Source organism: Rutidosis leptorrhynchoides, chromosome 1, assembly GCF_046630445.1.
Source record: "Rutidosis leptorrhynchoides isolate AG116_Rl617_1_P2 chromosome 1, CSIRO_AGI_Rlap_v1, whole genome shotgun sequence".
Taxonomy (NCBI): Eukaryota; Viridiplantae; Streptophyta; class Magnoliopsida; order Asterales; family Asteraceae; genus Rutidosis; species Rutidosis leptorrhynchoides.
This window is the reverse complement of record NC_092333.1, coordinates 600363392-600376110: the sequence shown is the minus strand read 5'-3', so window position 1 is coordinate 600376110 and position 12719 is coordinate 600363392. Positions and strand designations below refer to the sequence as shown.

At 35.8% G+C, this 12719-nt stretch overlaps 1 non-coding gene across 1 annotated transcript; it reads right to left on the bottom strand.

Annotated features, from left to right (window-relative positions):
- Positions 1–3083: 3083 nt before the first annotated feature.
- On the bottom strand, positions 3084–3190 carry LOC139887353 (small nucleolar RNA R71). Its single transcript, XR_011773188.1, has one exon. It is a non-coding gene; the product is annotated as a small nucleolar RNA R71 (small nucleolar RNA).
- Between the last annotated feature and the right edge of the window lie 9529 nt (positions 3191–12719).

The window sequence follows — 12719 nt, the reverse complement described above, 5'->3', positions numbered from 1 at the left end:
GACGCCGTCCAGATGGTCTGGCGAACCAGCCTTTATGTTTTTGATATTTTAAAAAGGGGTATTTTGGTAATCTTACTTGGTGGACAACTTAAAGGCTCTAGGTCAGTTTTGTTGAGCTTCATTACTCCATTTCCAACCACCAAACCTCATCCACTTCAATTCTAGAGTGAGAGTGCATTTAAGTGTGAGAAAGCTCAAATAGGAGAGGAAGAAGCTTGTTTCGGGTTCTAGCTCGAGCATTAAAGTTGTTCATCTCCTCGTTAGCTTCGTTTTAATTGTGGTGGTAAGCCCTAAAATTGATTACCTTAGTTTAATGTGTTTAAGGGTTAGGGTTTGGGTTAGTGTTGCACATAAAACCCATTTGCGAGTAATTTGGGGGTTTTGGGTAAGTTTGGGTCATGAAGACCCAAATGGTAACTAACCTAGGGTTTTGAAAGGGTAAATGGTGCAAATGGGTCTTAAAGGCCTAGCAAATCACTAGTACACTTATAGTTAATGTTAGTAGGTGTGATTGGGTTGTGGGTGACCCAAATGGGTGTGTTGACCTAGAAATGGGTCAAATGGGTCTTTGATGACCTAGGTTGTCTTGCATGTATGAAAATGAGTTAACTATGTGGTTAAAAGTGTGTTAAGACCTTAATTGGCTAGAGTTAGGGTTTTGGGTGAAGTTAACCCACTATTAGGGTTAAGGGTGCAATATGGGTCGGAATTGCACTTTGGGTCAAAGGACTCTAGAATGTTGAGTGAGTTGGTTGACCGACTTATGTTGTGATTTGATTATGTTCTAAAATGTAATAGGTACGTTACATTGAAGTTGCAAGTTCGGTTATCTTTCACGAAGACTCTAAGGTGAGTGGAATAATTATATGCGTAGATATATAATGTGTTTATTTGTGTAGTGTGAGATGTGAAGTGTCGATGTGCTAAGACACCACGTCCACATGGCGAATGAAGTGTCGATGTGTTAAGACGCCACTCGGGAGTGAAGTATCGATGTGTTAAGATGACACTCCAAGTAAAGTGAAGAGTGAAGTGTCGAAGTGTTAAGACACCACTCGGGGTGAAGTGCTGAAGTGTTAAGGTGCCACCCGGGGTGAAGCATCGACGTGTTAAGATGCCACCCGTGGGGTTAGTGTGCAAAGTGTTAAGTGCACTAATGGTTGTTGTGAACACCGACGGTCTTTAAACACCGTTCCTTGTACGATTGGTTAACCATGGTCATTGTGTTATAGTGTAAGCATATTACATTGTTCATGTTATATATGCTTGTGTTATGCTAGTTTGATTATTGGAGGTTACAGCTTGTATTTGTGACGATAAGCTAATTGTGTTTGCTAGCATGTTTGCGGTATTTGTGTAAGTGATTGCAAGTAGGTATATTATATATGTATTCGTATAATTATTGCATTCACTAAGCTTTGCTTACCCTCTCGTTGTTTACCTTTTTTATAGGCTCGGGCGTTGACAAGGGTAAGAGCGTTCAATTGGATTAGTGATCTCCTGCTTGTTTTGTTAGGGGATGCTTTTGTGTGTTATCTTTTGGAGTTCGATCGAGATTGGGTAGTTAAACCCCAAACACCATGCTCTAGTGTCGTTTGGAACTTAAACTTATATTTGGTCGAAACTTTTATTTTTGAACGAAACTCGTAAAATGGGCGATGTGGGCCCGTTGATGTAAAACTTGATTTGATGATGAAAATCTCTTAGTTTCACTTATATTGACTTGTGATAAAAAAATTTTCGTTTAAAAGTGTCGGGAAGCGGGTTTTCCGCTCGTGTGAGTTGGACCCGTGATCAGTAGCTGGAAGACCATTGGGACGTCGTCCCAATTGCTTGGACGCCGTCCCATCTTTCTGAGCTGGACGCCGTCCAGGATTCTGGACGCCGTCCAGATGCACTGACATAGAATTTTTTTTTTGTGGTACGCGTTTTTGGGATTTAAGATGTCGGGTCGTTACATTTTAATTCCTTTTTAAGTTTCGACGCGCTACTTTCTTATTTTTATTTTTCGACGCTTATTATTTTTCGACCCTTATATTTTTTTTTTCTACGTTTTTCGACGCGCTCTTTTTCTTTCTTATTTCTCGACGCTCTAGTTTTTATCTATTTCTTATCTAAAATTTCTTTAAATTTAAACGAAAATTATTTTAAGTAGTTAAATTGATAGACATCAAAATTTTCTGGTTCGTAGTAATAGTTGGATTTGTACGTGGACCGGGTTATTGGAGCCAAACAGTACTCAATTATATTGAGACCAAACGAATCCTGCCCCTCTGCTGCATCTTTTGGCTATTCGAAACGTGGGCAAAATCAGAAAAGTCTATTAATTTGATAACTTATATAATTTTTCTTATTTTTATAACTAATAAGATATTCAGTGAATGCACCGAGCAAAACGTTCACCACCTTTTGTACGTTCACCACCTGTAACTCGATCTAGACATCTAGCAAATATTGTCGCCGTTGATTTTTATTTAGAATCGTCATCCAGTCGACCAAGTACTCCAATTCAAATTTCCGATAATCCATTTTTTGAACCCGACCTCACAATTGAGAATCCGGAGAATATTCAGGGACAATTCATAGATCCTGAACCATTAATCTTTCCTCCGGAACCACCAATCATTCAAACAGAGATTGTTGAGGAACCTACCATTAAATCAGAATCCTCTAGTGATTCAGATTCAACAAATTCAATTATGGAGAATCTGGAACCTTTAAGTATGGAAGACCGAATGAGAGCTAAACGCACTGGCCAAGGTCACGCAATTACTCAACCTGACATTAATGCGCCAGATTATGAAATCAAGGGACAAATCCTACACATGGTAACTAATCAATGCCAATTTAGTGGTGCACCGAAGGAAGATCCAAATGAACATCTTCGTACCTTTAATAGGATCTGCACACTATTTAAAATAAGAGAAGTTGAGGATGAACAGATATATCTCATGTTATTTCCCTGGACTTTAAAGGGAGAAGCCAGAGATTGGTTGGAATCATTACCTGAAGGGGCGATTGATACATGGGACGTTCTAGTTGAAAATTTTCTTAAACAATTCTTTCCGGCATCTAAAGCCGTTAGACTTCAAGGAGAAATTGTTACTTTCGCACAGAAGCCAAATGAAACTTTATATGAGGCTTGGACAAGATTTGGAAAATTACTAAGAGGATGTCCGCAACATGGTTTAGACACTTGCCAAATAGTACAAATATTCTACCAAGGATGCGACATCACTACAAGAAAAGACATAGATATAGCAGCTGGTGGTTCCATTATGAAGAAAACAGCAACTGATGCTTATAAAATTATTGATAACACTACTTCCCACTCACATGAGTGGCACCAAGAAAAAGATATCGTTAGATCATCTAAAGCAGCTAGAGCCGATTCTAGCCATGACTTAGATTCCATTTCCGTAAAGATAGATGCTGTCGAGAGACGAATGGAAAAGATGACTAAAGATATACACTCAATACGAATTAGTTGTGAGCAGTGTGGAGGACCACATTTGACAAAAGATTGTCTCAGTATTGAACTAACAATGGAACAAAGAGAGAATGTTTCATACATAAACCAAAGGCCTGGAAATAATTATCAGAATAATTATCAACCGCCACGACCGATCTACAATCAAAACCAGAATTATAACCGAAATATTCCATACAACAACCAACAAGGTCCTACAATCAACAAGTATCCAACAATACTTACAATCAGTAAAGACCTAATTTTCAAAATAAACCACCACAAACCGATGATAAAAAGCCAAATTTAGAAGACATGATGTCGAAGCTAGTTTATTCTCAAACACAATTTTTCACATCTCAGAAACAAACCAATGAACAAAATGCTCAAGTATTTAGAAATCAACAAGCTTCTATTCAAAATTTGGAACAAGAAGTGAACAACCTAGCAAGGTTGATAGGTGAAAGAAAACCGGGAAGTCTACCAAGTGATACAAATGCTAACCCCCGGAATGAAACAACTAAAGCCATTACCACAAAAAGTGGTATTACACTTAAACCACCTGAAATACCTGTAATTTCTAATGAAGCTATTCCTACTCCACAAGAACCACAACCTGAACAAGATAAGGAAAAAGAACCGGTAGTTGAAAACGTTAATGAAGATAACACAGTTAAGGCAAAACCTTATGTTAAACCATACCAACCACCACTTCCTTACCCGAGTAAAATGATAAAAGAGAGACTTGAAGCCGAGCAATCCAAATTCTTGGATATGTTTAAACAAATAAATGTAAATCTTCCTTTCATTGATGTGATTTCAGGAATGCCTAGATATGCTAAATTTCTGAAAGATCTAATCACAAATAGAAAGAAAATGGAAGAACTCTCGGCTGTTACTATGAATGCTAATTGTTCTGCAGTGCTGTTGAATAAGATACCAGAAAAATTATCAGATCCAGGAAGTTTCACAATTCCATGTTTTCTAGGTAGTCTTAGTTCAATAGAAGCATTGGCAGACTTAGGTGCTAGTATAAATCTAATGCCGTATTCACTATACACTAAACTAGACCTTGGAGAATTGAAACCAACAAGAATAAGCATACAACTAGCCGATCGATCAGTAAAATATCCTAGAGGGATAATGGAGAACATGCTAGTTAAAGTTGGTACTTTAGTATTTCCAGTAGATTTTTTTATTCTAGACATGGAAGAAGATTCTCGAGTTCCTCTCATATTAGGAAGACCATTCTTAAACACGGCCAAAGCAATGATAAACGTGTTCGGTAAGAAACTGACCCTAAGTATAGAGGACGAGAGTGTTACCTTTTCTGTTGATAGAGCAATGCAACAACTGCAATCTGCAGATGATACATGTTATTATATTCAAACTATAGATTCAAATGCAGAATTATTAGAAGAATTTCCAGAATTACAAGGAACAGGAGAATGTTCTTTAGGAGAAGGAACTGAACCAATTGATGAAACTGAAATGTTAGCTACACTTATGGCTAATGGATATGAACCAACAACAGAAGAAATTCAAATGTTAAAAGAAGAAGACAGATATCGATATAAATCATCGATAGAAGAACCACCGACATTAGAGTTAAAGCCACTTCCAAACCATTTGGAATATGCTTATTTACATGGTGAATCTGAATTACCTGTAATAATATCGTCTTCTCTTACTGAAAATAAAAAATCTCAACTCATTTCTGTGTTAAAAGCTCATAAACCAGCCATTGCATGGAAGATTCATGACATTAAAGGAATAAGTCCTTCGTATTGCACACATAAAATCCTTATGGAAGAAGGTCATAAAACGTATGTGCAACGCCAACGAAGACTAAATCCAAATATGCAAGATGTTGTTAAGAAAAAAATAATTAAACTGCTAGATGCAGGTTTAATTTATCCAATTTCTGATAGTCCATGGGTAAGCCCAGTTCAATGCGTGCCTAAGAAGGGTGGCATGACTGTCATTACAAATGAGAAAAATGAGCTTATTCCTACTAGGACTGTAACAGGATGGCGTGTTTGTATTGATTATAGAAAATTGAATGACGCCACCAGAAAAGATCACTTTCCCTTACCTTTTATTGATCAAATGTTGGAAAGATTAGCCAAAAATAGTTACTATTGTTTTCTTGATGGTTTTTCCAGATATTTTCAAATTCCAATAGCACCCGAAGACTAAGAGAAAACCACATTCACGTGCCCTTATGGTACTTTTGCTTACAAACGCATGCCATTTGGACTTTGCAACGCCCCTGCAACCTTTCAAAGGTGCATGATGGCGATTTTTCACGACATGATAGAAGAATGCATGGAAGTTTTCATGGATGACTTTTCAGTTTTCGGTGATACATTTGAATCATGTCTAGTTAATCTTGAACGAATGCTTATTAGATGCGAACAATCAAATCTAGTTCTTAATTGGGAGAAATGCCATTTCATGGTTAAAGAAGGCATCGTTCTTGGACATAAAATTTCAAAAGAAGGAATTGAAGTGGATAGAGCTAAAGTAGATGTAGTTGCTAAACTTCCACATCCCACCAATGTTAGAGGACTTAGGAGTTTTCTAGGGCATGCCGGTTTTTACCGACGTTTCATAAAAGATTTTTCTAAAATTGCCACTCCTATGAATAAACTCCTAGAAAAGGATGCTCCATTCATCTTTTCAGATGAATGCATCAAATCTTTTAATATTCTTAAAGAGAAACTCACTAATGCGCCGATCATGATAACACCAAATTGGAATTTACGTTTTAAACTAATGTGCGATGCAAGTGATTTTGCAATGGGAGCCGTTTTAGGACAAAGAATTGAAAAACGATTTCAACCTATATATTATGCTAGTAAGACGTTACAAGGAGCACAAACGAATTACACAACTACTAAAAAAGAACTCGTTGCCATTGTCTTTGCTTTTGACAAATTTCATTCATATCTCGTTCTAGCAAAAACGGTGGTCTATACCGACCATTCTGCTCTTAGATACCTATTTTCGAAACAAGATTCTAAACCAAGATTAATCCGTTGGATCAAATCCGAGATAAAAAGGGAGCAGAAAATCTCGCCGCTGATCATCTTTCTCGTCTTGAAAATCCCGAATTAGAAGTTCTAAATGAATCGGCCATACAAGACAACTTTCCTGATGAATATCTATTGAAGATAGATTATAATAAAATTCCATGGTTTGCAGACTATGCAAACTACTTAGTATGTGGATTCCTTGAAAAAGGGTTGTCGTACCAAAAAACGAAAGAAATTCTTTAATGATATAAAACACTATTTTTGGGAAGATCCACATTTGTTTAAAAGTTGTCCCGATGGAATAATACGCCGATGTGTATTCAGAGATGAAGCTAGTCAAATCTTAAACCATTGTCACACAGGACCAACAGGAGGGCATTATGGGCCTCAACTTACAGCAAGAAAAGTTTACGATGCTGGATTCTATTGGCCTACAATTTTCAAAGACGCACACCTTCTTTGCAAATCCTGTGATGCTTGTCAAAGGGCCGGAAAAATAAGTCAACGTGATGAAATGCTACAAAATGTCATTCAAGTATGTGAAGTATTTGACATTTGGGGTATTGACTTTATGGGTCCATTTCCAAAATCTCATAATAATCTCTACATTCTCGTTGCCATTGATTATGTATCTAAATGGGCGGAAGCACAAGCTCTCCCAACTAACGATGCACAAGTTGTAGTCAACTTTTTAAAACGTCTTTTTGCAAGGTTTGGAACACCGAAAGCTTTAATAAGTGATAGGGGTACTCATTTTTGTAATAATCAACTTGAGAAAGTTCTCAAAAGATATGGAGTAACTCATAAAATCTCCACCGCTTATCATCCACAAACAAGTGGACAAGTTAAAAATACCAACCGAGCTTTAAAACGTATTCTAGAGAAAACCGTAGGATCAAATCCGAAGGAATGGTCCATTAAATTGGAGGATGCACTCTGGGCTTTTAGAACAGCCTACAAAACTCCAATTGGCCCCATACCTTTTAAACTCGTTTACGGAAAAGCATGTCATCTTCCAGTAGAAATTGAACACAAAGCATTTTGGGCTTTGAAGACATGTAATCTTGATTTACATGAAGCCGGACGTCTACATTTAAGTCAACTAAATGAATTAGAAGAATTATGAAATGTCCCGTTCTTATTGATTAAAAACGTTCCATATTAATTGATTTCGTTGCGAGGTTTTGACCTCTATATGAGACGTTTTTCAAAGACTGCATTCATTTTAAAACAAACCATAACCTTTATTTCATCAATAAAGGTTTAAAAAGCTTTACGTAGATTATCAAATAATGATAATCTAAAATATCCTGTTTACACACGACCATTACATAATGGTTTACAATACAAATATGTTACAACAAAATAAGTTTCTTGAATGCAGTTTTTACACAATATCATACAAGCATGGACTCCAAATCTCGTCCTTATTTAAGTATGCGACAGCGGAAGCTCTTAATAATCACCTGAGAATAAACATGCTTAAAACGTCAACAAAAATGTTGGTGAGTTATAGGTTTAACCTATATATATCAAATCATAATAATAGACCACAAGATTTCATATTTCAATACACATCCCATACATAGAGATAAAAATCATTCATATGGTGAACACCTGGTAACCGACATTAACAAGATGCATATATAAGAATATCCCCATCATTCCGGGACACCCTTCGGATATGATATAAATTTCGAAGTACTAAAGCATCCGGTACTTTGGATGGGGCTTGTTGGGCCCGATAGATCTATCTTTAGGATTCGCGTCAATTAGGGTGTCTGTTCCCTAATTCTTAGATTACCAGACTTAATAAAAAGGGGCATATTCGATTTCGATAATTCAACCATAGAATGTAGTTTCACGTACTTGTGTCTATTTTGTAAATCATTTATAAAACCTGCATGTATTCTCATCCTAAAAATATTAGATTTTAAAAGTGGGACTATAACTCACTTTCATATATTTTTACTTCGTCGGGAAGTAAGACTTGGCCACTGTTGATTCACGAACCTATAACAATATATACATATATATTAAAGTATGTTCAAAATATATTTACAACACTTTTAATATATTTTGATGTTTTAAGTTTATTAAGTCAGCTGTCCTCGTTAGTAACCTACAACTAGTTGTCCACAGTTAGATGTACAGAAATAAATCGATAAATATTATCTTGAATCAATCCACGACCCAGTGTATACGTATCTCAGTATTGATCACAACTCAAACTATATATATTTTGGAATCAACCTCAACCCTGTATAGCTAACTCCAACATTCACATATAGAGTGTCTATGGTTATTCCGAAATATATATAGATGTGTCGACATGATAGGTCGAAACATTGTATACGTGTCTATGGTATCTCAAGATTACATAATATACAATACAAGTTGATTAAGTTATGGTTGGAATAGATTTGTTACCAATTTTCACGTAGCTAAAATGAGAAAAATTATCCAATCTTGTTTTACCCATAACTTCTTCATTTTAAATCCGTTTTGAGTGAATCAAATTGCTATGGTTTTATATTGAACTCTATTTTATGAATCTAAATAGAAAAAGTATAGGTTTATAGTCGGAAAAATAAGTTACAAGTCGTTTTTGTAAGGGTAGTCATTTCAGTCGAAAGAACGACGTCTAGATGACCATTTTAGAAAACATACTTCCACTTTGAGTTTAACCATAATTTTTGGATATAGTTTCATGTTCATAATAAAAATCATTTTCTCAGAATAACAACTTTTAAATCAAAGTTTATCATAGTTTTTAATAAACTAACCCAAAACAGCCCGCGGTGTTACTACGACGGCGTAAATCCGGTTTTACGGTGTTTTTCGTGTTTCCAGGTTTTAAATCATTAAGTTAGCATATCATATAGATATAGAACATGTGTTTAGTTGATTTTAAAAGTCAAGTTAGAAGGATTAACTTTTGTTTGCGAACAAGTTTAGAATTAACTAAACTATGTTCTAGTGATTACAAGTTTAAACCTTCGAATAAGATAGCTTTATATGTATGAATCGAATGATGTTATGAATATCATTACTACCTTAATTTCCTTGGATAAACCTACTGTAAAAGAGAAAAATGGATCTAGCTTCAATGGATCCTTGGATGGCTCGAAGTTCTTGAAGCAGAATCATGACACGAAAACAAGTTCAAGTAAGATCATCACTTGAAATAAGATTGTTATAGTTATAGAAATTGAACCAAAGTTTGAATATTATTATTACGTTGTATTAGAATGATAACCTACTGTAAGAAACAAAGATTTCTTGAGGTTGGATGATCACCTTACAAGATTGGAAGTGAGCTAGCAAACTTGAAAGTATTCTTGATTTTATGAAACTAGAACTTTTGGAATTTATGAAGAACACTTAGAACTTGAAGATAGAACTTGAGAGAGATCAATTAGATGAAGAAAATTGAAGAATGAAAGTGTTTGTAGGTGTTTTTGGTCGTTGGTGTATGGATTAGATATAAAGGATATGTAATTTTGTTTTCATGTAAATAAGTCATGAATGATTACTCATATTTTTGTAATTTTATGAGATATTTCATGCTAGTTGCCAAATGATGGTTCCCACATGTGTTAGGTGACTCACATGGGCTGCTAAGAGCTGATCATTGGAGTGTATATACCAATAGAACATACATCTAAAAGCTGTGTATTGTACGAGTACGGATACGGGTGCATACGAGTAGAATTGTTGATGAAACTGAACGAGGATGTAATTGTAAGCATTTTTGTTAAGTAGAAGTATTTTGATAAGTGTATTGAAGTCTTTCAAAAGTGTATGAATACATATTAAAACACTACATGTATATACATTTTAACTGAGTCGTTAAGTCATCGTTAGTCGTTACATGTAAATGTTGTTTTGAAACCTTTAGGTTAACGATCTTGTTAAATGTTGTTAACCCAATGTTTATAATATCAAAAGAGATTTTAAATTATTATATTATCATGATATTATGATGTACGAATATCTCTTAATATGATATATATACATTAAATGTCGTTACAACGATAATCGTTACATATATGTCTCGTTTCAAAATCATTAAGTTAGTAGTCTTGTTTTTACATATGTAGTTCATTGTTAATATACTTAATGATATGTTTACTTATCATAATATCATGTTAACTATATATATAACCATATATATGTCATCATATAGTTTTTACAAGTTTTAACGTTCGTGAATCACCGGTCAACTTGGGTGGTCAATTGTCTATATGAAACATATTTCAATTAATCAAGTCTTAACAAGTTTAATTGCTTAACATGTTGGAAACATTTAATCATGTAAATATCAATTTCAATTAATATATATAAACATGGAAAAGTTCGGGTCACTACAGTACCTACCCGTTAAATAAATTTCGTCCCGAAATTTTAAGCTGTTGAAGGTGTTGACGAATCTTCTGGAAATAGATGCGGGTATTTCTTCTTCATCTGATCTTCATGCTCCCAGGTGAACTCGGGTCCTCTACGAGCATTCCATCGAACCTTAACAATTGGTATCTTGTTTTGCTTAAGTCTTTTAACCTCACGATCCATTATTTTGAAGGGTTCTTCGATGAATTGAAGTTTTTCGTTGATTTGGATTTCATCTAACGGAATAGTGAGATCTTCTTTAGCAAAACATTTCTTCAAATTCGAGACGTGGAAAGTGTTATGTACAGCCGCGAGTTGTTGAGGTAACTCTAGTCGGTAAGCTACTGGTCCGACACGATCAATAATCTTGAATGGTCCAATATACCTTGGATTTAATTTCCCTCGTTTACCAAATCGAACAACGCCTTTCCAAGGTGCAACTTTAAGCATGACCATCTCTCCAATTTCAAATTCTATATCTTTTCTTTTAATGTCAGCGTAGCTCTTTTGTCGACTTTGGGCGGTTTTCAACCGTTGTTGAATTTGGATGATCTTCTCGGTAGTTTCTTGTATAATCTCCGGACCCGTAATCTGTCTATCTCCCACTTCACTCCAACAAATCGGAGACCTGCACTTTCTACCATAAAGTGCTTCAAACGGCTCCATCTCAATGCTTGAATGGTAGCTGTTGTTGTAGGAAAATTCTGCTAACGGTAGATGTCGATCCCAACTGTTTCCGAAATCAATAACACATGCTCGTAGCATGTCTTCAAGCATTTGTATCGTCCTTTTGCTCTGCCCATCAATTTGTGGATGATAGGCAGTACTCATGTGTAGACGAGTTCCTAATGCTTGCTGTAATGTCTGCCAGAATCTTGAAATAAATCTGCCATCCCTATCAGAGATAATAGAGATTGGTATTCCATGTCTGGAGACGACTTCCTTCAAATACAGTCGTGCTAACTTCTCCATCTTGTCATCTTCTCTTATTGGTAGGAAGTGTGCTGATTTGGTGAGACGATCAACTATTACCCAAATAGTATCAAAATCACTTGCAGTCCTTGGCAATTTAGTGATGAAATCCATGGTAATGTTTTCCCATTTCCATTCCGGGATTTTGGGTTGTTGAAGTAGACCTGATGGTTTCTGATGCTCAGCTTTGACCTTAGAACACGTCAAACATTCTCCTACGTATTTAGCAACATCGGCTTTCATACCCGGCCACCAAAAATGTTTCTTGAGATCCTTGTACATCTTCCCCGTTCCAGGATGTATTGAGTATCTGGTTTTATGAGCTTCTCTAAGTACCATTTCTCTCATATCTCCAAATTTTGGTACCCAAATCCTTTCAGCCCTATACCGGGTTCCGTCTTCCCGAATATTAAGATGCTTCTCCGATCCTTTGGGTATTTCATCCTTTAAATTTCCCTCTTTTAAAACTCCTTGTTGCGCCTCCTTTATTTGAGTAGTAATGTTATTATGAATCATTATATTCATAGATTTTACTCGAATGGGTTCTCTGTCCTTCCTGCTCAAGGCATCGGCTACCACATTTGCCTTCCCCGGGTGGTAACGAATCTCAAAGTCGTAATCATTCAATAATTCAATCCACCTACGCTGCCTCATATTCTGTTGTTTCTGATTAAATATGTGTTGAAGACTTTTGTGGTCGGTATATATAATACTTTTGACCCCATATAAGTAGTGCCTCCAAGTCTTTAATGCAAAAACAACCGCGCCTAATTCCAAATCATGCGTCGTATAATTTTGTTCGTGAATCTTCAATTGTCTAGACGCATAAGCAATCACCTTCGTTCGTTGCA